Consider the following 23614-nt stretch of genomic DNA (forward strand, 5'->3'; position numbering starts at 1 on the left):
CACCACCTTCACACAACATTAGTTCCTATACTTTTCTTTAATAACCTGGAGGACTACATTTATAAGCCTGAAAACAGGCTTATATCCCCAATGGAGATGTGGCTTTATTTTATAATAACAGCCGATTTTAAAAGCCAGTAAGCATTCTGGTTCTTCCAATATTAGTCATCTTAGACTATGTTAATCTTTTAGTCAGGCTTACATTCAATGTGACAGATGTTATTTGTTATACTGCACTGGTGTTTCCATGTGTGTCTTTAAGTTATTATGATGTTCACCACCTTGGTGACTTCTGTTTTAAAAGTGATATACAAATAATTTGGATAAATAAGTGATATTGTTATCCTGAAGGATCTCAAAAACTTGCAAATCCCCATCTATTTAAGAGCTGCAAAAATGGGCAGGAAACAGACATATGAAAGCTACCGTTATGCACGTCAACTTTCCACTAGAGTTACAATCCCCCAAGCTGAAGAAATCCCCCTTTGTCTTGACTAGCTATATGCCATGCAGAAGGAGGATTTACATAGCTCCTTCTATCACAACAGTCAGTGCTGGATTAAACCCTGTGGAAGCCCCGAGGCAGTTGAAATATTGAGGCTCGTCTGCACGCTTGAGTGGGATAAGATTGAACTAAGAAAGCTTGATTGTAATTTTCTTTCAATATCAAGTCAATATTATTTTGATCCGTTGTTGCAGGGCCCCTAAAAAGCATGGGGCCCATAGGCCTGGTGCCTACTCTGCCTATTTGGTAACCCAGCACTTGAAAATGGCAAACAAATTTGCATGTTCATATTCCCAGTCTCCCAGCAGCTATAAAAGGTGCAAAAGCATTTTTCATGGCCAGGCTTTGGCAATGTTGCTTCTGATTGAGAACTCAATTTCAAAAGTCCAAAACAGCATACAAAGACAATCATTAGGCATGTACAGCATTTAATGAAATGCATTGCTGCAGATGGGGAAGGCAAACTCTAGCCTACTGTGTTTGGCTGGGAGATGAGCACAATGCCACCTGCAGCCACTCTTACTACTATTATGCACTTGACACTCTTCGATTCCAAGAAGAGGCATAGGCCACCTAGCTTCAATGAGTAGCTAAGCTACCTCCCATTGGTTAGCAAGCTTGGAGGGTCTAATGACAGGAGGGCCTCCTGATCCTGTCTGCAGCCAGACAGGTGTTCCATCAATTGTTTGGCCAAAGCCTATTTTAATCATGGCAAAAGGATGTGATCACTCCCAGCATCCTATTGACACTGATTGAGGGTCATCTGTTTGGTGGGAAGCTGATTATTCGCTTCTGTGGATAAATGAAGCTACAGGTTACTGTGGAACAGGGAGATATGAAGAGTAAACTTGTAAGAAATTTTTGAGTTGTTTTACACTTTGGTAATAGATGAAAGTTTTCCATAATGTTGGTTTTTTAAAGTTTGACCCAAGAGGTGGGAAGTTGTGGGAAAAATATGCCAGTAAAATGGGATGGTAATGAAAATCTTCCAAATATTTTATATACTTTCCATACACTGACATTTATTTGGGGATCATTTTATAAATCTTGGAAGCAGAAAGGGATAGGATGTTCCTTTTTGGACTGTTTCAATATTTAATAATAATAATAATAATAATAATAATAATAATAATAATAATAATAATAATAATATAATATTTGTACCCTGCCCATCTGGCTGGGTTTCCCCAACCACTCTGGGTGGCTATTACTATTTCATTTTGCTTAGTTGTCGATTGTTTTATTTTTAACATGTGGAATTTATATTTTGTAGTTAATTTTCATTTGTAATACTTAATCTGATTTTTACGGAAGATATTATTTAGTTCTATATGTTCTAAAACGTGGAATTTTCATTCTATTCTAGTTGTTTTACTGTTGGGATTCACTGCTTAGTTGTTAGTTGTGATTTTTTTCTAGTTTTTCTCTATTTGATTTTTATTTGTAATGTTTTAAGGTAAGTTGTAAATTTGAATAATATTTTATATTAAAGATTTTCATGAAATACAAAAGAACGTGCAGATAAGTGCAATAAGATATTTTTTCTCTTAAATATAAGTGGCATATAAATTGTTGGGTAAATTAATAAGATACAGTGGTTGCTCGGGTTAAGAACTTAACTGGTTCTGGAGGTCCGTTCTTAACCTGAAACTGTTCTTAACCTGAGGTACCACTTTAGCTAATGGGCCTCCCGCTGCCGCTGCGCCACTGCTGTGCAATTTCTGTTCTCATCCTGAAGCAAAGTTCTTAACCTGAGGTACTATTTCTGGGTCAGCGGAGTCTGCAACCTGAAGCGTCTGTAACCTGAGGCGTCTGTAACCCGAGGTACTATAAAATTTATATGACAAAGCTATTTCATTCAACCAGCTACTGAGAAGTTAACAATAATGTAGAAATCAAAACCCCATTTTCAACACAAATTAATTCACAGAATACCTTGGACAATATACTTTAAACAGAGCAGATGGGTAGAATATTAGATTCACTTAAAATGAATATACAATATACAGTGTTCCTTTTTTACAGATAATTAATCCTCCAAAGGTTGTTATAATAAGGTAATGTTATATTATTCACTGCATTTTAGAAAGAGCTTACATGTTTCTCAAGGTCATAAAGCCCCAAGATTTATACTGGGAGGCTCTTACCCTTTACCACACTAGCAGTATGTTTCAAACGCTAAGTGGCATTGTTACTTACTCAGAGGACTATCAGACACAGGAGGGAAGACTGGGAAGAGGTTAGGGAGTCATATAAGATGGGGGGGATTGGCTAGGGAAGGATCAGATGACTGACTAGGCAGGGCAAAAGTGATTTGGGAATTTCAAAACAAGCAACTCTTGCGAAAGGACTTAATCCAGGAAAAAGAAAGCATTTAGACAAAACGTGTTCTCCTTCATGGAGAGCACGTGTTGCGGTGGGGGCTAGCGAGACACCCCACTGTTGCTGGGTGGGTAAAATTGAGTTGGCCACTGCTGTGATTGGGCCCTCCTTGTCATGGGGGAGATTTTGATGTTGCCATTTTGTGATTGACAGCTTGAAATGTTAAAACCCCTGCGCACAACGTTGAGCTTCCTCTTTCGCTGCGCTCATCGGATTGCCCGCCCACCCTCCCTTCATTTAGGGTTGTTCGCGTTGACCTTGCTATGCCTGTCATGGGGTTGTCTGCTTTTGGGGCAGGGGCCCGGTAGGAATTTTGTCCATTTGGCTGATTGGCTGGTGCCACTTGGTTTTTGTCTACTGCATAGCAAATCGTCACAGCTTGTAAAGTTGTGGTTAGGCATTGGTTTTATGAAATGGTTGGTGGAGGGGCATGGATTGGCTGTGCCTGCCCCTCTAATGCTGCTGCAGCAAGGATATTCCATTAAAGGAATACATGGGCTCGCCATGCTTTTGTCCGAACCCCTGAGAAGGGGTTAGGGCCACACAAGAGCCTCTGGGAGCATTTGGGGAGAGGTGAGGGAAGGTCCCCTTCTCCATCGCTCTCCCCAAAATGTTTTCCCTTCCTGACTTTCGTGGTCGTGCGAACGTCAGTCTGTCCCCAGCGGGGTCAGATAGTCGCAACCAATGCCTAAGCAACCACTCACATTTTTTGTATTTTAATAAAGTTGTGGCCAAAATTATGCCAAAAACCTTAAACAAAAATTAAGTGTGAATCATGTTTTTATTTGGGGTGGCTTGGGGACCTCAACGTGCAAATACAAAAGCAATCTATCATAATTTTTAATCAGCAGATTCTGTGTGCTGTTAGTTTTGTGTTTATTGGCCCTAAAATAGTTGTGCTGACTGTATCATCTGTGTGTGTGTGTGTGTGTGTGTGTGTGTGTGTGTGTGCGCGCGCGCGCGCGCGCACCAGCCACAGTGATTGTGTTGTTTGAATGGAATAAAAGGCAGCATGTGGCATGGTACTATCTTGCCAAACAGAAAGCATATGAATAGAATTTTCCTACTGTGGTGGTTTCAGTTGTGTACTGTCATATCCAAATTTTCTGGATGATTTTTGGTGGCACATTGTAAATTGCTGGAAATGTGTACGCTACGTGTGTTTGGCTGGGTGACAAATAGATTTGAGAAGCCTCTATTAAGTCCTGTGACAAGCAAATGTTAGACACTGAATGGATCCCAAAGTATATGGCAAATACATCATAATTCCCTCAACATTTTTTATATAATTGTGATACTATATATTCATCATGTGCAATGCAGTGTATAAGAGATAAACTTACACCAAGGTGACTCAAGTTCAAATCCTTGCTTGACCATTAAGTTCATTGGCTTGCTTTGCTCTAGTCTCAATTTTTCAACCTCACCTACTTGTGATATTGGTGCTAAGATAAAATTAGGAAACCTTCATCTCCTCCGGTTCACTATTGGAGGAAGGGTGGAAAATGGAAACTGAATGAATTACTTTGTCATGCATGGTTCAAATTCCAATAGTGTTTCTGAGAAAACAAAACACACAGATGAGTTTCCACATATTTGCTTCTTGATTTTACCACAATGCTATTTGTTCAATCGCACTTTTTTTTTTTTAAGAACAGTTTTCTGTGCAGAAAACACTGCATGTCTAAAAGTGCTTCTGGTTTATAAGTTCAGAGATTCCCCAGGTCCTCAAGGGACTATCACGGAGCCAAAGATTTTGCATTTTGATCTTAGATTCTGCTAGCAGATGTTTAAAAATGCATGTAACTAGACAGCTCCCTTTTGGCTACACATCTGAGAAATCTTGAAAACCTAATTTATTCTTTCAAAGGTCAGCTGTAACAGACACCCAAAATTGGTTTCAAATCCTCCTGGGAAAACTGTGGAATAAAAAGTCCTTCTGTGTTTGAGTAATTTTACCCATTTTGAGCATGCATTCATTTCTTCCACAGACAGATAATGTATCTTGACAAGCTTATGTCCTATATGTGCTTCTGGACTCATATATATTAAAATCATATCAAACAAATATACACAGTGTAGATAGTGTGACAGAATACAGTCTTGGCTTACCAGCAGCCATGCTAAACATTTTGAGGTCATGGATCCCAAGCAGTCATCTTAAACTGGGTAAAGCTGTTCACAATATTAGTTGTGCAACAGAAACATTTTTACTAGCCAATAATACTCAATAATACAAAAATCAAGGCATGCTGTTTCCAACTTGCATGCCTACTTGGTATTATCTGGGCGGAAAGAATTACTTGCATAGCACTTAACTGAAAATTTCACATAAATTCATTACTCTGTACATTTTTAAAATGCAAAATACAGATTCTGAGATTCCCACGTGGAAATTCAAAACATTGAATTTCCCTGCATCTGCTGGGACACCAAAATTGTAGGCCTTGGAGGGGAATAAAAGATAACCCTGGGCAAAACTGCATTCTATTAAAAAAAAGAAAAAGAAATCTTGGTCTAAGTTTTGGATTGTGGCGAGCTGTGTATTTTTTAGGACTCACCTTATTTTTCTGATTTTAAGTTATTTAAAACTGTTTTTAATGTAATTTAAATTGTTGTACCTTGCTCTGGGACCTTAGAGTGAAAGGCAAGTAATAAATTAAGTTAATCATAATTATTAATCACAATTATATAACACCCTCCCTGGAGAGGTACCTTCTTTGGCACCAGACAGATAACTTTTCATTTCCCCAGCTTTTTAGATCCACACACTTTTAATCCACTAGATTGTAGATCTCCTTTGTATTTTATTATATTGTACAAATACTATGCGAAAAATTTGTACATATTACTTAGCTGAAGAAATGCACTGAAAAATTAAGAGAAGGGAGACTTTTGATGGACGGTTGCATTTTGATGTGTGGATTATTTCAGGAAGAGCAAATTAGGTAGGTTTGCCTTTAAATGAAGATTGAATCAAATTCCTCATCTATCTCTACTTGATGAGCTGCTCATATGATGTGTGTAGATGCAACTTATCAAAGAAACTGAAAATGTCCCAGACCAAATTGAAACTTAAGTCCCTAACATAATGAGCTTAAAATAAAATAAAGAAAGCTTGAACACAAATCCACTCTGCCCACAAATCCACTCTGCCCTCTTGCTGTTTCCAGCAACTGGTCCTCAGAAATGTTACTGCCTCCAACTCGGAATGAGAGAAAAGCCATCATGGTTAGTAGCCTTATCCTCCATGAATAAGGTTCAGTGGCAATGAGTTCTGTTACAATAACAAGTGCAATGGTTATACAGTGGTACCTCGGGTTAAGAACTTAATTCATTCGGGAGGTCTGTTCTTAACCTGAAACTGTTCTTAACCTGAAGCACCACTTTAGCTAATGGGGCCTCCTGCCGCTGCCGCGCCACTGCTGTGCGATTTCTGTTCTCATCCTGAAGCAAAGTTCTTAACCTGAGGTACTATTTCTGGGTTAGTGGAGTCTGTAACCTGAAGCGTATGTAACCCGAGGTATCACTGTAAGTGTACTTTAATTAATTAACCTTTAGTAACTAGACTGGAGCCAGATACAGAGATAACAGAAACTCCTTGTTGCAACAGCTCCACCGGCTATAGGTCCATTTCTGGGCAGAATTCAAAGTGATGGTTATGACCTCTAAAGCCATATATAGCTTGGGTCCAGGCTATCTGAGGGGTTGTACTTTCTGAAATGAGCCACTCCACCTTTTTATATATTTCAAGCAGGCTTTTCTCTTGGTCCTGCCATGTGCATTGGGCCACAGTAGAGGGCCTTCTTGGAAGATGTGCCCAGATTGTGGAACATGCTTCCATGGGAGGCTAGACTGGTCCCCTCTCTGTTTTCCCTCCAGTAGCAGGCAAAGACTCTTTTGTTTAGATAGGCCTTTGGCCACTAACTAGCTGTAGCGGTGGGGACTTTTAACTGTAGATTTTGTATATTTTGTTCTCTGCTTAAATGGTTTTAAGTTGTTTTGATTCAGTGATGCTTTTAATATGGTAACTGTTTAAATATTTATAACTGGTGTTTTTTTAATTGTATCTTTTTAATTCATGAGCCACCTTGGTTCCTTGCTTTGGGAGAAAGGTGGGATATTAATGAATTGATATAGGTAAGGGGCACAATAGGTGAAAGACAGGTGAGCCTCCCATAAATTTAAAATAGGAGAAGGGAAGAGCTCAACTGACGATCACTTGAGCACATTAGATGTGTGCTTTATGTGAAAATCGCATAGGAAAAGAAATACTGTTTCAGTATATGGTAAAGAAGGGACACGGGTGGCGCTGTGGGTTAAACCACAGAGCCTAGGACTTGCCAATCAGAAGGTCAACAGTTCGAATCCCCACAATGGGGTGAGCTCCCATTGCTCGGTCCCTGCTCCTGCCAACCTAGCAGTTCTAAAACACGTCAAGTGCAAGTAAATAAATAGGTACCGCTCTGGCGGGAAGGTAAACAGCGTTTCCGTGCACTGCTCTGATTCACCAGAAGCAGCTTACTCATACTGGCCACATGAACCAGAAGCTGTACGCCAGCTCCCTCGGCCAATAAAGCAAGATGAGCGCCGCAACCCCAGAGTCGGTCACGACTGGACCTAACGGGGCAGGGGTCTATATGGTAAGGAAGTTGCAAGATAGAAGCACACACATAGGCTTTGTGGTGGGTGTTTTGGGGTTGTTTTGTTTTGTTTTGTTTTTTGCATTACACCATTGTTTGCTCATTTAGATGAAATTGCAAACTATGGTGTGCAACAAATGAAGACCAGTGGGAGAGAATCGGCAGGTGTTAAATGAGGAGAAAAGAGGGGAAGAGGGAGAACTCAGCAATCAATAGCTTCATCAGCTGGTTGTTCACAATTAAATGTTATGTAATTAATATCAATTTAACTTTCATGTCCCATGAACAATATTTTTCAGGATGCTTCCCTTTCCCGGACCTTTCACTTAATCTGTCAGAGGGAAATTGCATGATGGCGATTTAAAATGAGAAGTCAGTTGCTTTTGGAGCAATGCAAGTAAATCATTTTTGTTGGTCTAATGTACCAAATTAAAAAAAACAACAACCAGAAGATAAACTCATATGAATTCTTATTTTGGAATAAGTCTCACTGAATACAGTCAGACTTACTTTTGAGTAAACGTGCAGAGTTGGGGTTTACGTTATACAGTATAAACTTTTTAAAAATGTGACCCTAACTATGTCTACTCTGAAGTTAATCCTTTGAGTTAATAAGGCTTGCTCCTAGGTAACTGAAGTTAAGAGGTCAGAAGGTGCAGCCCACATTTTGAAATATAAAAGCCCAGTTGGTTCCTTCGCTTGAAAAATAATGGAGACTAACTATAAAACTTCCTGAGAAACCGCCTCAGTTTATTGTTCTAGTGAAATTATAAATCTTATGGATTTATTCAAAAGTACTGATATCCTGATTGAATAAAAATGCATTCATAGAATAAAGAAAATTAAAGAAAGTATATGCCACTATTAAACTCCACTGGTTAATGAAAATGTGGGCACATTACCCAAAAATCACAAAACCCAACCTAATTTTCTGTGATGTTTGGCTATTTGTGTACCACCTTAATTTCCAAGGACAAAACTTTTGAAAGAGCTGTTCACCTGCGAAAACACTGAATGAGGCCTCTTCTTAGATGAAGAAACAAACTTGTACTGCAGATTAAAATCAAATAATTATACCACATTCTAAATCATTTGAAATTGTCATTAAAGTCCCATTTTCATATAGTAATGAAATACATTTTTAAACAATGATTGACTGAGCACTGCTTATTGTTAATTTGGTTATAACAACAATCTCACCACTTCAAAGCAAACAATTATAATTACTGTTTTCTGCAGTTATGTTAGTTATTTAGAGTGAAATTCAATTGTGTCCAGCCATCAGTAAAATGAACTTCTGCTTGCACAACTTCACTTCCTCTTCTCCCAACCAGAAGTCCCCACCATACCCAAAATCTGCTCAAGACCGTTGGGGGCCGGGGTCCAGAGCATATTGGCGCAGAGTTGCTAGAGCTGTGGAGAGGAGGAGAGGAAGATGGAGTCCACTCATACAATGTTGGATCTCACCCACAAACTTTTTCTTAGGCCACTCTTCAGGGTAGATTACACAGGAGGCATATTTTATTTTATTTTATTTTATTTTATTTTATTTTATTTATTTTGTAGACTGCCCTTCATCTGAAGAACAATGCATTGGAAGAGAAAACAGTTTTGAAAACAATTCCAAAACCATTGGTACTTAAAATAGGTACATAAGCCACAATCACTCCATAAGACCAGTGAACAACTTAATCCATCGCAATCATTTTCTAAACAACAGTGCCAAAAAATATTATGAAGAACAAAACAAACAACCACATTTGTAAGGCTCGTTTGCAGGCCAGCTTTGTAGGGACCAAATGCAAATCTGTTGCAAGGGAGATCCACTAAACAAGGGCCCACCAGACAGGCAAAGAAGCAGGACTTCTGATGATGACCTTAAATCGTGGGCAGGGTCATATGGGTCAAGGTGGTCCCAAATAGCAGTTTGAATTGGGCCAGGAAACAAACCAGTGACAACGGGTGGAATCTTGAGATCATATCGACTGACTTCCTGTTCCCAGTCAACATCTGGGCAACTTCACTTTGTATCAGTTAAGGTTTCCACACCTTTCAAAGGCAGCCCCACAAAGAGTACAATACAGCAACCCAGTCTGGAGGTCACCAGTGAAAGCATAAACAAGACGAAGTTCATCCAAAACAAATGCTAGTAAGCTGCAGAGGGAAAGAAAGCAAGTTTTTAAGAGGTGTTAGAATTTCTTGGGCAGATCGAGTCTGCCTTGTGCAGGCTACACTATATCTCAAGAAGCAAGGGTGTCTATAGGCCATTATAAGCCCCATACGTTCAAAGGCCTCTGCTGCATCAGAGGTGTGGAAGGCATGAAGATGCCACAGTCCACATTAGGCCTACAAATGTATGGGATTGTTGGAGCTCCAACCTCCACCCACCCACCCTGACAAGCACAGACATGAACCTTCACAGCTCGGAACCAAAATTGCATGGCCTTCTCCATTGGTGCCAGGCTGACTGGCCTCTAAAATCCAACACACCTCCACCATCCCCGCCAGCTTGGAGGCAGAGAGGGGAGCTGGTTAGTTGGCTTTACCTCTTTGCTTGTACCCATCAAGCACAGAAGTAAACCAAATAGCAAGTTTCCTCCCCTGTTTGAGGAGGGAGCATCGATCACCATCTCCCACTCTGCAGCTCCAACATTGGTAAGAAGTCCTGCTCACCACAGCCTGGCTGACCTTTCACCATACTGAGATGGTAAGTCAGATGGCAAGCATGATTGTTGGACTCTGTTCAGGATTAGAGGAAATATATTTCCAGGCACCCTTGAGCATCAGTACCTGTGACTGAGAAATTAAATACAGATCCAAACTCTTTGTTTTATAAGAGGGGCTCCTTACAACGTTTAGGGAGAGGATATTGTATAGTATTTTCAGGAATAAGGTTTACCTGTTGCTTACAGGCATGTTTTAACTCCTCATTTTGAACTGTATCAGGGGCACATGAATGCGGCAGAGCTCATGAGTAAGGTGTGCATCTTCTGTTGTCACTTATTTGGAACATGTACTTCAGTCCTGAGGTTATGTTCCTTATCATCTTCTAATAAGCACATGCTTATCTCTCCTAATAAGCAGAAATGCTCATGCAAGGTGGAATTAAGGATTCATTTGCAAAAGAAAACTTTAAAGTGCCAAAGCGCTAAACTGATAGCTAGAGGGCAGTATGGAGAGGATTTAACGACGTGAAAGTAAATGAACAATATTTTGAGAATGTAATTCTCTAGTACAATTTTTCATCCACACTTAATTTAGCTATTAATTTAGTTCATTTAGCTATGAATTGGATGGATGGAGAAATAAAGTAAATTTCTTGATGAAAAAGGAAGGTTGAGGGTGATCCTGAAAGATAGTGGAGACTCAAGCATGCCAATTGGCCACATGAGAATAGATCTGATTGGAGAGGAGAGGAAGAAGATGGGAGTGGGGGAATAGGCATTTGAAGTGCTGACAGCCGGAGAAGAAAAGTGACAGATGTCTCACCTCTTGTCCCCACTTCATTACCTCAAGATGTAACACTCACCCTAGAATCACAAAGCCAGAAGGATCAGTTTCTGCAATCCAGGCATCCAAGGCCCTAAAAATGATTGACACTGTATAAATGCAATCCTATGCACACTTGCTTGGTGGTAAGTCACACTGAATAAAGTGAGATTTATTTCTGAGTAAACCTATATAGGACTGCAGTATATTAGTATTCTATGGTTCCATGGGACTTTTTGATACCGTTTCCACTCACGCATGCAGTTTACTCCAGAGTAACAGGGATTTGGGAGTACATTTGTTTCAGCTTCACATACCATGAAACCACCTATAGATGAAGTCAGAGTAAGGGTCAGTCCATTGAACCCGTTCATATAAGAGTAGCAGACACTTTGGACATTCCAAGGAAGTGGTAAAACGGAAATATGGATCATTTTGACTTCCTCTTCCCACAGTCCTGATCTTATCAGGGGCAGAAGGGGATGAAAATCTGTCCCACAGACTTTTTTATTAACTTAAAAAACATTGTCCCCTTTCAAACAAGACTCATAAGCATGGGAAGCATAGGATCATCATGAATGTTCCTTGGAACAGGCAACACAACTCTTGTATAATGACAATGACTGATTTACGGGTCACTGGAGGACACTTTAGCCCTGAAGGTACATGACGTCTCACATCTATTCAGATTTATAGTCTTTGCGAGGCTTCAAGACCTGGCTTCATGTTAGTGTGCACCAGTTTTCTGTAGCCTTATGGTAATAATTTAGAATGTTACTACATACTCTCCAACATTTCTCTGATGAAAATTGGGACGTCCTATTCAATAATAGCAGCTATTATTATTACTACTACTATCACTACTACTACTCTGGCCATCTGACTGGGTTGCCCCAGCCAACCTGGGCGGCTTCCAGCATGTACAAAAACACAATAAAACATTAAACATTTAAAAACTTCATTATATAGGGCTGCCTTCAGATGTCTTCTAAAGGTTGTATAGTTACTAATCTCCTTGGCTTGGGGAAGGGGATCCCATAACTCCATACTCTCCACAATTTCTCCCATGAAAACAGGGATGTCCTAAGGATGTTCCAGAACCAGTAGAACTCATCCTTGACAGATACATATAAAACTTCATTTGGAATGCTTAGTTATTATGCTTTTGTTTTCAGGGGATTTGACATATTTGCAGGTTTAATTGTTTCAAACTGTTGTTAAATTATATAAAGTAAAGTAAATGAAATGCGGCAGCGGCAGTGCCAAGCTCAGTTCTGCACATCAAAGTTGCACCAGGACTTAAATACACACAATTCAACGTATGACAGCAACTGGTCAGTCTGATTCTGATCTCATGAAACCTCTTTAGCACATAGAATTTGTATTACAGGTGCTTAAGTGCACTTGAAGGTGAGACAATTCCTCTAGCGTTGTTCCTCTTACTCTTAAAAACCACACACCTTATAAGCCTGTTCCAAGTTTTGAAAACTGAAACACTTATGGGCCTTTGCCTGATAGCTAGATTATCAAAGTGTCAAGCGATTGTTTTCACATATTGCTACTGAGAAGCGCAACCCAACGCTTTTTTATTATTATTCCTTTCCATGGAAAAGGGATTGAATGGGGATAAATAAAGCAAGACTTTTTTGTTGTTTTTGTTTTTTAAAAAGGCAATATTTTTAAATTAGTATCCAGCAGTTGAGTAGGAGCTTTTGTTAGCTACTCCTCCTGACTGTCATCCTTGGTTTCTGTTGCCATAGAAACCACAGCATCTAGTATTCAGGACAGTACTCAAGCCTTGTAAATTCATTCCCATTCCCAAGTCTGCTCCAACCAGGTACTCTGGGAAAATTATGCTGGCTAGGATGATCAGGATCTCTACAGCAGGCTTTCCAAAGGTAAAACTGTGGAGAGGTAGCAATTTATTACTTCTTTTATTAAGCTTTTACCCTTTGATTGTGGTGTTATTTCTAGTCTCAGTGCAGCAGCTGCCCCCTCTCAGTTAGCCCTCCAAATTGAGCTCGTGTACACAGACTGATTAGAATGACCATCAGAAATAGAATAGAAATGGCTAGCCACTGTTATCCTAATGCGACCAGGAAGGGAGCTCAGTTGTGGTCAATGATGTCATGATCTGTTCTGCAAAGTGACAAGCTAAATAGCAACCACTGAAGCAAACTGCAAGCCTTGGCAATACAAAACTGATATTTACAGCTGCCATTCTCAACTAAAGTTGTTCTGGTGACTTGAATGCAATTTCAGATATTATCACTTTCTTTGGACAGCAAAACAATGATTAATTCAAAGCAGAATGCTTTTCACCCCAGTAGTCTGGGTTTCCATATTTCTATTGGATGGGGAAGCTTAGACGTCTGAAGGGGATGGAGAGTTGAGGTTTCAGAATCTCTGTACTAAACCTCATTTTTCCACATAAGATGACAAGAATGAAAACAGATCTGTATCATTTTGAGTGATGGATGAACTACCACCATCTTGATTTGTAAGGAGTTTTTTTGGGGGGGTGAAATAGAAGGCTGCTGCTGTTTCTGAGCCCATTCCAATGTTCAGCTCCCATGTCCAAATGACATCATTGGGAATGAAGCAGGACTCAGCCACCACCCTAACTCCCCTGTACTTTCTAACCTTGCCCCACTGCCCTTCTCTTTTCCTCTAACACTCACCTCTTGATGTCAGTGTCAATTACATCCTGCCATCTAGATCACTGAACTGATCATAGAAAGCTAGCACATTGGGGGAGAAGGGCTCCAGGTTAATAGCTTTCTTGCCTTACGAGAGCCGACACACAGAACCTGAGGGTACAGCCCAAACTCAGGACTACTTCCCAAATGAGAATCGGGCCCTGGGGATTCATGGTTTTTTCCACATGGGCCATCAAAGTACTTAGTATGGAATTCAGATACCCCCAAAAATTATACCCTGAGGCTCCTTCTGCCTCAGACACTATCATTCCAGCAGTCCATGTGTCAGGAAGTAATGGAGGGTTCACAGAAAGCCCTTCTGTGTGGCCTCCACATAATTGCAGACGCAGCCAGCTAGGAAAGGTATCTATAATGGCAGAAGCTGGTGGCTATGGCAGAAGAGTAAGATCTATATGAACTGAGGCAAATGTTTCCCTTCTCCATGCCATTTGGTGATACATTTTGTAGTACTGGCAATATCTCATTAGTAAGCAAAAGTAAACTAGAAATAATTAGCTGTCTCTTTCCCATAAGATTTTTGGATAAGGAGATGACTGAGAGGGGTATAACTTAAGAAATGTTGCTGGAACAGATGATGGCATAGCTGTCTAAGAAATTATGTGTATGACCATATGCTCTGAAGGAGGAGTAAGCTCTAAGCCTTCTTCAGTGTTTCTTCCCCACCCCATGGTTATAATTGTTCTAAATCGCAAGAAGAGCCTACATGTGTGAAGACTTCCTGCTTTAGATCTTAACCCCCAAAGTGTGGGTAGCAGGAAGGGGATACAACAGTGGCAGGGCTAGCAAGCAGGGTGGTGAGCGCTCACTCTCTCTACCCCCAAATTTGATCCATGAAGAGAAGTGACTAAGGGGGAGGGGGGTCCTGGGCCAGTTTTGCAGAAGTATCTCAGCCCTTCCTGTGGCTATCCTGTCAAGAATAATTTACCAAAGGAACAGACACAGGGTCTCTCCATAACCAAGAGTAATCTACTGTAAAAAAATAACCTCAAGGATTAATAAACACATGATCAACTTTAAAACTAGAAAATATATGGCCCAGAGTAACCACAAGTGAAACTGCATAGACATATTGAACTGAATAATTGAGAAGGCAGTGGATGAATAATATAGAGTAGTTTCCAATCACCAGGTGGTTTTTCTACAGACATGTACTGAATGGGACTGGGAAAATAGAAAAGGCAGCGGAATTTACCATACGCTATCACTTACTCCCAGCAGTGGTAGTAGTAGTAATATTAATTTGTGTATATTCCACCCATTTGACTGGGCAGTCCAACTTCCAACAGATTATAAAACAATAAAACATAAAACACTTCTCTATACATCCCTTCAGATGTCTTCTGAAAGTCAGATCGTTGTTTATTTCCTTGACATCTGACAGGAGCACATTCCACAGGGTAGCCACAACTACCAAGAAGGCCCTCAGAAGTCACGCCCGCCCTGTGGAATGCCCTCCTGTCAGATGTCAAGGAAATAAACAACTGCCATGGCGATATTATTGAGTAGATTGTAACATCCATAGCCCCAAATAATGGATATTTTTATAGCTCAATAGCAGTTCACTTCAGCCCTATCACACATTACTCACCTGTATGGCATATGTGTATAGATTAAGGAGGAACGCCTGAGGAGGAGCTCTACATGATTAAGGTTCCCAAATAATCAGATGTATTAACTGCACAGGAGTTTGGTTGTTGGGCTTTTTGCTTGCACAGCCGTATATAATATATGGTCACTAAAGGGAGGGAACGTGATGTTGGATTGCAGCTTTACCCCATACTCTATACACTTATGCCCTAGACATGAGCAAGACAGGAACAGAGTGACACATAACACACATATTCAAGGTGCCAATATATGGGAATCCCATTGGTGGGGGGAGGGAAGGGGGGAGTATCCCAGTAAGAAGTGGAGTTAAATGGACCTACCCTACAGAAATCAGAAACGGACTGGAATTTGATCCATTTTCAGCACAATTCTGGGCTTCCTCCCAGGTGACTGGAGATAGGATAGCATTCTTTATGTCTAAAATAAATGAACATTGGCAAAGCTCAACAGAAGCCCAGTCACAACAAAATGATGCTCTTGCCAAGCTGTGTAGATGTAACAGCCCTTCATGTTTCTGACTAAGATGAGAGGCAAGAAATAATTGCAGCAAATATTCCTTCCCGTACTTTAGTCTCTCTGCCAAGGCCTCTTGTTAACTTAACATTTTTATTTTATTTTGCACTGTATTGGAACTTGTGCTGCTAGGCTTCTCCCACTACAACAGAGCCCACAGATGGTGAAAGGAAAGTGAACAAGACTGAACTAGCCATACATTAAAATGAGAGATTTTCAAAGTGCAAGGCTGATTCACACATCACACAGCTACAATAGTGCTGCTCCCAGCTGTGGCTCTCTTCTGTGTCATTTAAGTGTTTTGAAATACCTGTCTGTGACATTCACACCTCATATTTTTAAAAAATCATAGGAAGCTGCCTTATGCTGAGTCAGACTATCTCATGCAGTGTTGTCAACATGGCTTGCCAGTGGTTTCAAAGAGGGGCAGAGGTGTACCTAGGCTCCCTCATATCCTGTATCTGGCTCTCCCTCCCATGCCTTGCGCCCTTGGCAAGGTGGTGAATTGGTGCCTCCCCATGTCCAGAAAAAAATTACATAATTTAATAATCACAAATGACTCTTAAACTGGCTGTGTAACAGCACAAGCTTATAAGTGTCTACTCAAAAGGAAAAACCCCACTAAGTTCAATGGGGCTTATTCCCAGGGAAGTGGGTACACAGGACTATAGACTAAATTCAGAATATACATGTTTGTATACAATTTCCCCAAATATAACACATTTTTGCAAAGCAATTGCCACTACTATAATGCACCTGTAGTTGTATTTTCACAAATATATGCATTTCTGTGCACACTTTACCCAAATATATGTATTTTTGTACACTTTCCTTGCCGGGAGAACTGTATTGCAAAATTCGGAGAAATGTATATTTCAAAGGATGGCTCTTTTTTAGTTAACATATTGTTTGGAAAACTATAAATTGAGTAGGTCACCTTTAAATGTTAACTGAACCAAAAGTTTCCACTATCCCTGTAAGTTATGATACCGGAAGATAAATGCTTATCTACCTAGAATGCAAGGAAAATACAAATTCACAGGGACTAAAGCTATCTAAAAACTTAGGTTCAATTCACTCTTATAAGGTAGGAAGCACCATCTAAAGCCCTACAAGAATATTCTGTGTTCCAGCCTAATGTGTTTCAAAGGCTTTGTGCAAATCTTTAGCACTTTCATCCTTCTAGTAGCTTCTAGTAGTTTGATGGCGATTTCCCCAAGGCTATCCCTTCCAGATCCTCTCTTGATGAAACATGTTGGGTATCTCTCATAGAGAGTATCTCTTTTCTTAGCATGGCAAATGGAGATATAGGAAATGAAAGCAAATCTAATGGGGGCAATCACTACCTTCCCCTCAAAAAGACCAGTGAGCATGCTCAGTGGCCCCAGAATGCCATGGCACTTGGAACAGAAAAGCAGATCACAAAAGGCTGCTTGAATCAGTTCAGCATTCCATTCTCACGGGTCAACCACATGCCCATGGGAAGTCCAAAAGCACATGAGTGCAATAACGCTCTCCTGCTTGTGATCCTTAACAATTAGTATTCAGAGGCGTACAATAAGTGTGGTGAGGGGGCGGGGTGGGGGGACTCGAATGCCCTACTTGAAGTGAATGGCTGGAATTCTGAACAGAAACACTCTTATAAGGGTGGAGATTACAATGAAACATATTATTGCATCTCTTCTGTAGGTTTCAAGTATCGCTTTCTTCTGCCTTGATCAGACCACACCAGGCATATTGTATTCAGTTCTGGGAACCACAATGTAAGAAGGATACTGACAAGCTAGAACGTGTACAGAGAAGGGTGACCAAGATGATCAAGGGTGTGGAAACCAAGCCTTATGAGGAACTGTGGAAGGAGCTGGGTATGTTTAGCCTGGAAAAGAGGAGAGTGAGAGGAGAAATGATAGCCATCTTCAAATATCTAAAGGACTGCCACATGGAAGATGGAACAAGCTTGTTTTCTCCTGCTCCGGAGGATAGGATCCAAACCAATGGATTCAAGTTACAAGAAATGAGATTATGTCTAAACATCAGGAAGAACTTTTGGGTGGTAACAGCCGTTTGACAGTGGAATGGACTCCCTTGGGAGGTTATGGACTCTCCTTCATTGGAGGTTTTTAAGCAGAGGTTGGGTGCCTTACTTGAGATTCCTGTGTGGCAGGGGGGTGGATTGATGACCCTCAGGGTCCCTTCCAACTCTACAGTTCTTGATTCTATGATATCTCACATGTGAATATTTGTGTGCATGTATAATTTTGAACATCATTCAGCCACAAAAAAGGTTTTCATATAAATCTGTATGGTGGTATTAGATGTATGTATTTTAAAAAAAAACATTTCTAAAAAATGTAGGTTCAAGCAATGCTGCATTAAGCAAGCTAAGAAAAATAAGAAACTATGATTAACATAGCATTACCTTTATGTGAACAACACATTTCTGTCCCTTTGGCTCCCTGTATGTTTTATAAACACATGCTACAACAAGATTATATCTCAGAAGCAGAAAACAGTATGGCACCACAGATTTTAAAAGCAAACAACAAGCAAATAAGACTTGGTTCATAAGCATAAGGGAACATAAGGAAGCCAAAGTGTAGGAATAAAGTATTTCCCTTTTGTCATAGATTAGTGGAGAATGAGTCAGTGGTGAAAATGATGCACTCAGTCTCCAATAGAAGGGTGACAGCTGAAACACTTAAACAGCATCTCCTGCTGGTTAATCAATACCTCTGTATTTGGCAGCAGTTAACTAAGACAATGTAATTCTATCACTTTATCTTTTTAAGTAGACACATGGAACATTGGCCATTATGCTCAAGTCACTGAAATTTGCATACACCATAAAGAGAAGTGACAATGAAAACATGAAGGCACTGCTGGTTTGAATTTTGCCATCGCTCATCCCATATAATTATGGAGGATTCCCATTTGGGTACTCTCACTTCTAGACATTAACTGGTACATTGTACATTTGTGATAAGTAAATTTTAGTGGGTTGCTGTTACACACGCAGACACAAGTGTGTGTGTGAGAGAGAGAATGAGAGAGAGAGAGAGAGAGTGCACTCCAGTAATCTGGATCTCCACATGTTGACTGTTATTAAACCAGAAACTAAGGGTGCAATCCTATTATTCATTTATAGGTGTAATCCCCACTGAACTCAATGGGACTCACTATATGTGATCAAAGTGCCAATACAGTGGTACCTCTGGTTGCGAACTTAATTCGTTCCGGAGGTCCATTCTTAGCCTGAAACCGTTCTTAACCTGAGCTACCACATTAGCTAATGGGGCCTCCCACTGCCACCGCTGCACGATTTCTGTTCTCATCCTGAGGTAATGTTCTTAACCTGAGGTACTACTTCTGGGTTAGCGGAGTCTGTAATCCAAAGTGTTTGTAACCCGAGGTACCACTGTACATTCCTAAGATGTCCTTATTTTAAGGTAAATATGTTTACGTAGTAAATATTGAAAGGTATTGTAATTCAGATCCCATTAAAGTCAGTAGCAAAACTTTTCCTGATTTTCAAGAAGTTATGCTGTACTTATTATCATTTTGACCATTATTAAAATCCAATAGAAAAGCCATTGGTACTATCCTGTCAAATACCGCTATCGATCCAGCACCAAAAAAAAGAAAAGTTCTCAAAAGAGCCACCTTCTACAGTCCATTTAACAAACCAGCTAATTAAGTTTCCCACCTTCTCTACACCAGCAACTTTCACTGAACTTCTTGAAAATTAAACAGCATCTCAATATGTCTACATGAAAATACTTCAAATTTATAGAATCGTAGAATTGTACAGTTGGAAGGTACCCCGAGTAATCTAGTCCAACCCTCTGCAATGGAGGGATCCATCCCACAGCCATCCCTGGGTGGGCTCGAACCACTAACCTTCTTAAACAATAAAAATGTGGAACAGATTTAAGTGGCATATCAAGGTTAGCAAGTGTTTTAAATAAACCCTTATATAACATTAGACCTGCTATACCGGTAATTATGACATTCATAGCTGAACTTATTTTGGTCTCCAAAGTGGTGCCTAGGTATGAACCAGTGATCAATTCTAACAGCAGCCAATTACCGGTAGCTGTTAACTTTCACTTATGCCGCCTTTATGTGTTATGGGTTCTTTTAAAGAGAATAAAAGATTTCCTCTAAAGGGCTGCTTTTGTACAATTACCAACAAATTCAAGCTTTTCTTTGTTTATAATGCCAACCATCCCATCAGGCACAACACAGCAACTGGCTGTCCTTACAGTAGTGGCAATCTTAACTAGCCAACTCATTATTAAGCAAAAGACTGTGAAGTATTGCTGTGCTTTTTAGCTATGCTAAAAACACCAGATCATTTTCTCTGTTAGCTTGAGATCACTGTTACATTATCCTGGCATACAGAACCCAAACAAGAAGTCAAACCAGTAATTTCCATTCCAGCAGAAAAGAAATATTACTGTTCCTTTCCCTAAAAAAAAACACTTTGTACAAAAAAAATCCTTTTAATCACAGTAGTTCCTTGTGAAAGAGATTCTCTAATACATGAAAATGCAAGGGCCATTAAGTATCATACAGGCAGAACATTTCTAATAGTAACAAAATCTGATAGTATTTGAGTTCAGGGAAATTGCATAAGACTAAAACAGTGAGCTTCTTTCAGAAGAGCAAAAGTACTTCTAACTGCAAATCTTTGTACAGCCACTGATAATGGAGTAGCACACAAACAGTATCAGATAAAGCAGCAGGGACCCTTTTTTTGGCCTCGTGGAACAAATACACTCAAAACTAATCTATTATATATTCAGGTAGAGAGATGGAATGGTAGTCATTCATTGTCAATCTACATGCCGTCTCATCACCAGATAGCAGAAATGAAATACTAATGCAAGGCAAAGTGAATGCCAATTTCCTTCTTTTTGATCCAAGTTTTAATGGTTCTCTAAAATAATAGATAGCTGTTTGCCGAGACTGGCTTGTTCCATACCATTAACTCAGAACAAAACATATTTCGAGTGGGACAGCAGTGTTTACTTCTACAAAATGATTAATTGCATGCCACCATTTATCATATGGATACAAAGACATTTAGTCACAATTTTGGACATAAATCAAGGTACATGCTCTTAAATGTAAAAAAAGAGAGAAAGTGCCTTGGTTCTTAAAGCGGCATAGATTGAGGTCAGATTAGCCATAGCAACCAAGATCAGTCCTTGGGCACCCAAGAAGACTTAGCAATCACTAAATGAGCTGAGATCTCTCTTTATCTTCTGTGGTGTGAAAGCCAAAATTAAAAAGATTATATCACCCTGTTCGCATCACAATAGGTTTCACAATGAAAAAGTCACTTCTTTCCTTTGAGACACATCAAACAAATAACATTCATCCCAAGCTAAAATGAACAACTTTCAAAGTAAATTGAATCTCCTTAGCACCGCTTTCCCCTGCTGAACCATATTTACATAACAATATATCACAGGAAGCTCAGAATGAATCTTGCAAATGGGCAACTGAATAAAATGCATCCCTCACATTGATTACTGTACACTCAAGCTTCAAATTGCCTTCCTTTTTCTTTCATTAAAAATCTCCAGTTGTTTACAATAAATAGAAAGTACTATAAAGCTCACAGCGTCAAAGTTAGTCTTTGTTCCTGTATGGGAGTCACACGGTAAATTTATATTTGTAAAGGGATGGCATGCTGTAGCAAATCCTAGGCTTTTGAGATAAGGAAATGATGGCATCTGGTTTACAGTCAATTAAAAAAAAAAGCACCAATGCAGATTCACCTCCCCTCGTGTTCTTTTAGCTGTCTAACTTTATGCCTCAAATTGTTTCTCCAGCATTTTCACTCTAGATTTCCAATTTGTTTCCAAACAGAAACTCTGTTTACTATACTTTCCTTTTAACAATTATGGGTTATCCGGGAATACACATTCAGTAAGTTGTTTGTAGCATTCCCACAGCGCATCAAGAGAAAATACCATAAATGCATTTATTTACACAGATATATGTACATAAGCTTTGCTTCATTTTGTTAATGCTCAACTTGATTATTATTTTCTTTAAGCCACTGGCTCTTTTAAAGTACAGACTGCACATGCCTCTGTTTTCCTTGAAATTGTTGAGAAAGCAATGCATTAAAGTTTAAAGGTTACACCTGCATTAAAAATATATTCCCTGAATAATGTCTTCTCCCTGCTGCAGTGGTTCATGTAGATTATACTATTTGAACTCCGCAGGGAAGCTCGTTAATTTTTTTAACTCTCTGAACTCGGTACAGTTAATAGTGTGAAAATAATTAAAAAATGGGTTTGATGGAACACAGTTTTAATATTGTATATGTATGGCAGGTGCAAAGTGGCATTTTACCCCATTGAACCGTAATGAATAAATACTGCTCTACGTGACACAATCCCCCTGTAAAAGAAAGCATCACAATGCATTTTTAAAAAGTGAGTGCTAGAAACATTTCTAATTAGATTAGTCACCATCTCGAGAGTGGGGGGTGGGATGGAGTTGTGTTTTTATACTAGCAATGCAGAAACTGAATGGGGGGAAACCTACAGTCTGGCATCTTCATCCTTAAACAGTTTCATTTAAGCAGTTTCATTTCAAGCTAACGGATTCTAATGTGTCTGAAACCTTGAGAAAACAAATCATTCTTTCTTACCTAAACTTGCAAGTGGACTGAGGCTTCTCCATTGTTGTCACCTTCCGTGCCCCCTCTTCCCACCACGGAGACTGGTGCTGCTGTGTTCAGTGCACTGTGCCTTGGTTATAGCTGTGACACTAAGCTGCCTGCTTAGACCAGCAAAGGAGGGTGTGTGTGTGTATGTGCGTAAGGGAGAGAGAGAGAGAGAGAGCATATGTTTGCGTGCTTGTGTGTGTGCCTCTGTGAAGAAAGTGAAAAGACAGCCTGCTGACTTCTAGACTGGGAACCTCAATCTCAGGCCAAGTCAGTGCTGAATAGAAATGATCAAAGCTCTGCCCCTCATCTCAAGGCAGTTGAGATTGCATCCCTCTGCTTCCCCGCCAAAAAAAGTGGGTCTGTCTTTAGGGCTTCTCATGAAGAAACCTCTTAACCAAAGCAGACCTTTTCCATATTGCTGCTGACTGCCCAGCAGAATACAGGTACCTATTGTTCCTGAGACAGATATGCAGCCAGCCACTCAGACTCTGACAGATCTCAACAAACCAGTGAGCCTGCCTTTATTTTAACTCTTTATTTACTCACGCATCCCTTTCATAAATTAACCACCCACAGCTCTCTTTATAACCCACAGAAGAGTAGGGGGAATAAAATCAATGGTCAATTGCTGGGCTTCCGTGACAAAACCAGAGAATGAAAAACACATCTACTTGATTTATAAAACACACACACTCAATAAAATGGGGGGGGGGGGAGAGAGAGAGAGAGAGAGAGAGAGAGAGAGAGAGAGAGAGAGAGAGAGAGAGAGAGAGATTTTAAATGTAGACAAAATGAATAACTGATAATACTCTGGGCATATTTAGAATTCAACATGAACTAGATCTGCTTTACTCTTCCATGAATAATCTTTTTGTTGTTACAAGAGTTTAACACATATACTGTTCGTTTAGAAAAAAAACTAAATTATTTGTTCTATATATGGCCTGATATATATCTTAGCATACAAAATATTTTCTAATTCCAATTTACTACCTGGTTCTACCCCAACTGATATTATCATTGAATGGGATACGTGATTCAGTAACAAATACCTAGATTTCCACTT

General features: G+C 39.8%; 1 long non-coding RNA gene across 6 annotated transcripts in view; it reads right to left on the bottom strand.

Moving 5' to 3' along the window:
• The window catches only part of LOC308595506, a 107857-nt gene that overhangs the window by 75651 nt on the left and 8592 nt on the right, over window positions 1-23614 (bottom strand). Inside the window, exon 1 of one of the 6 annotated variants that reach the window (XR_014012063.1) lies at window positions 22531-22966. The exons of the other annotated variants lie outside the window; for them this stretch is intronic. This is a non-coding gene — a long non-coding RNA (uncharacterized lncRNA). Of the gene's footprint in view, window positions 1-22530; window positions 22967-23614 lie in introns of those variants that run through there. 6 annotated transcript variants of the gene reach the window in all.

This window comes from Podarcis bocagei (genome assembly GCF_964188305.1).
Source record: "Podarcis bocagei genome assembly, chromosome: 10".
Lineage (NCBI taxonomy): Eukaryota > Metazoa > Chordata > Lepidosauria > Squamata > Lacertidae > Podarcis > Podarcis bocagei.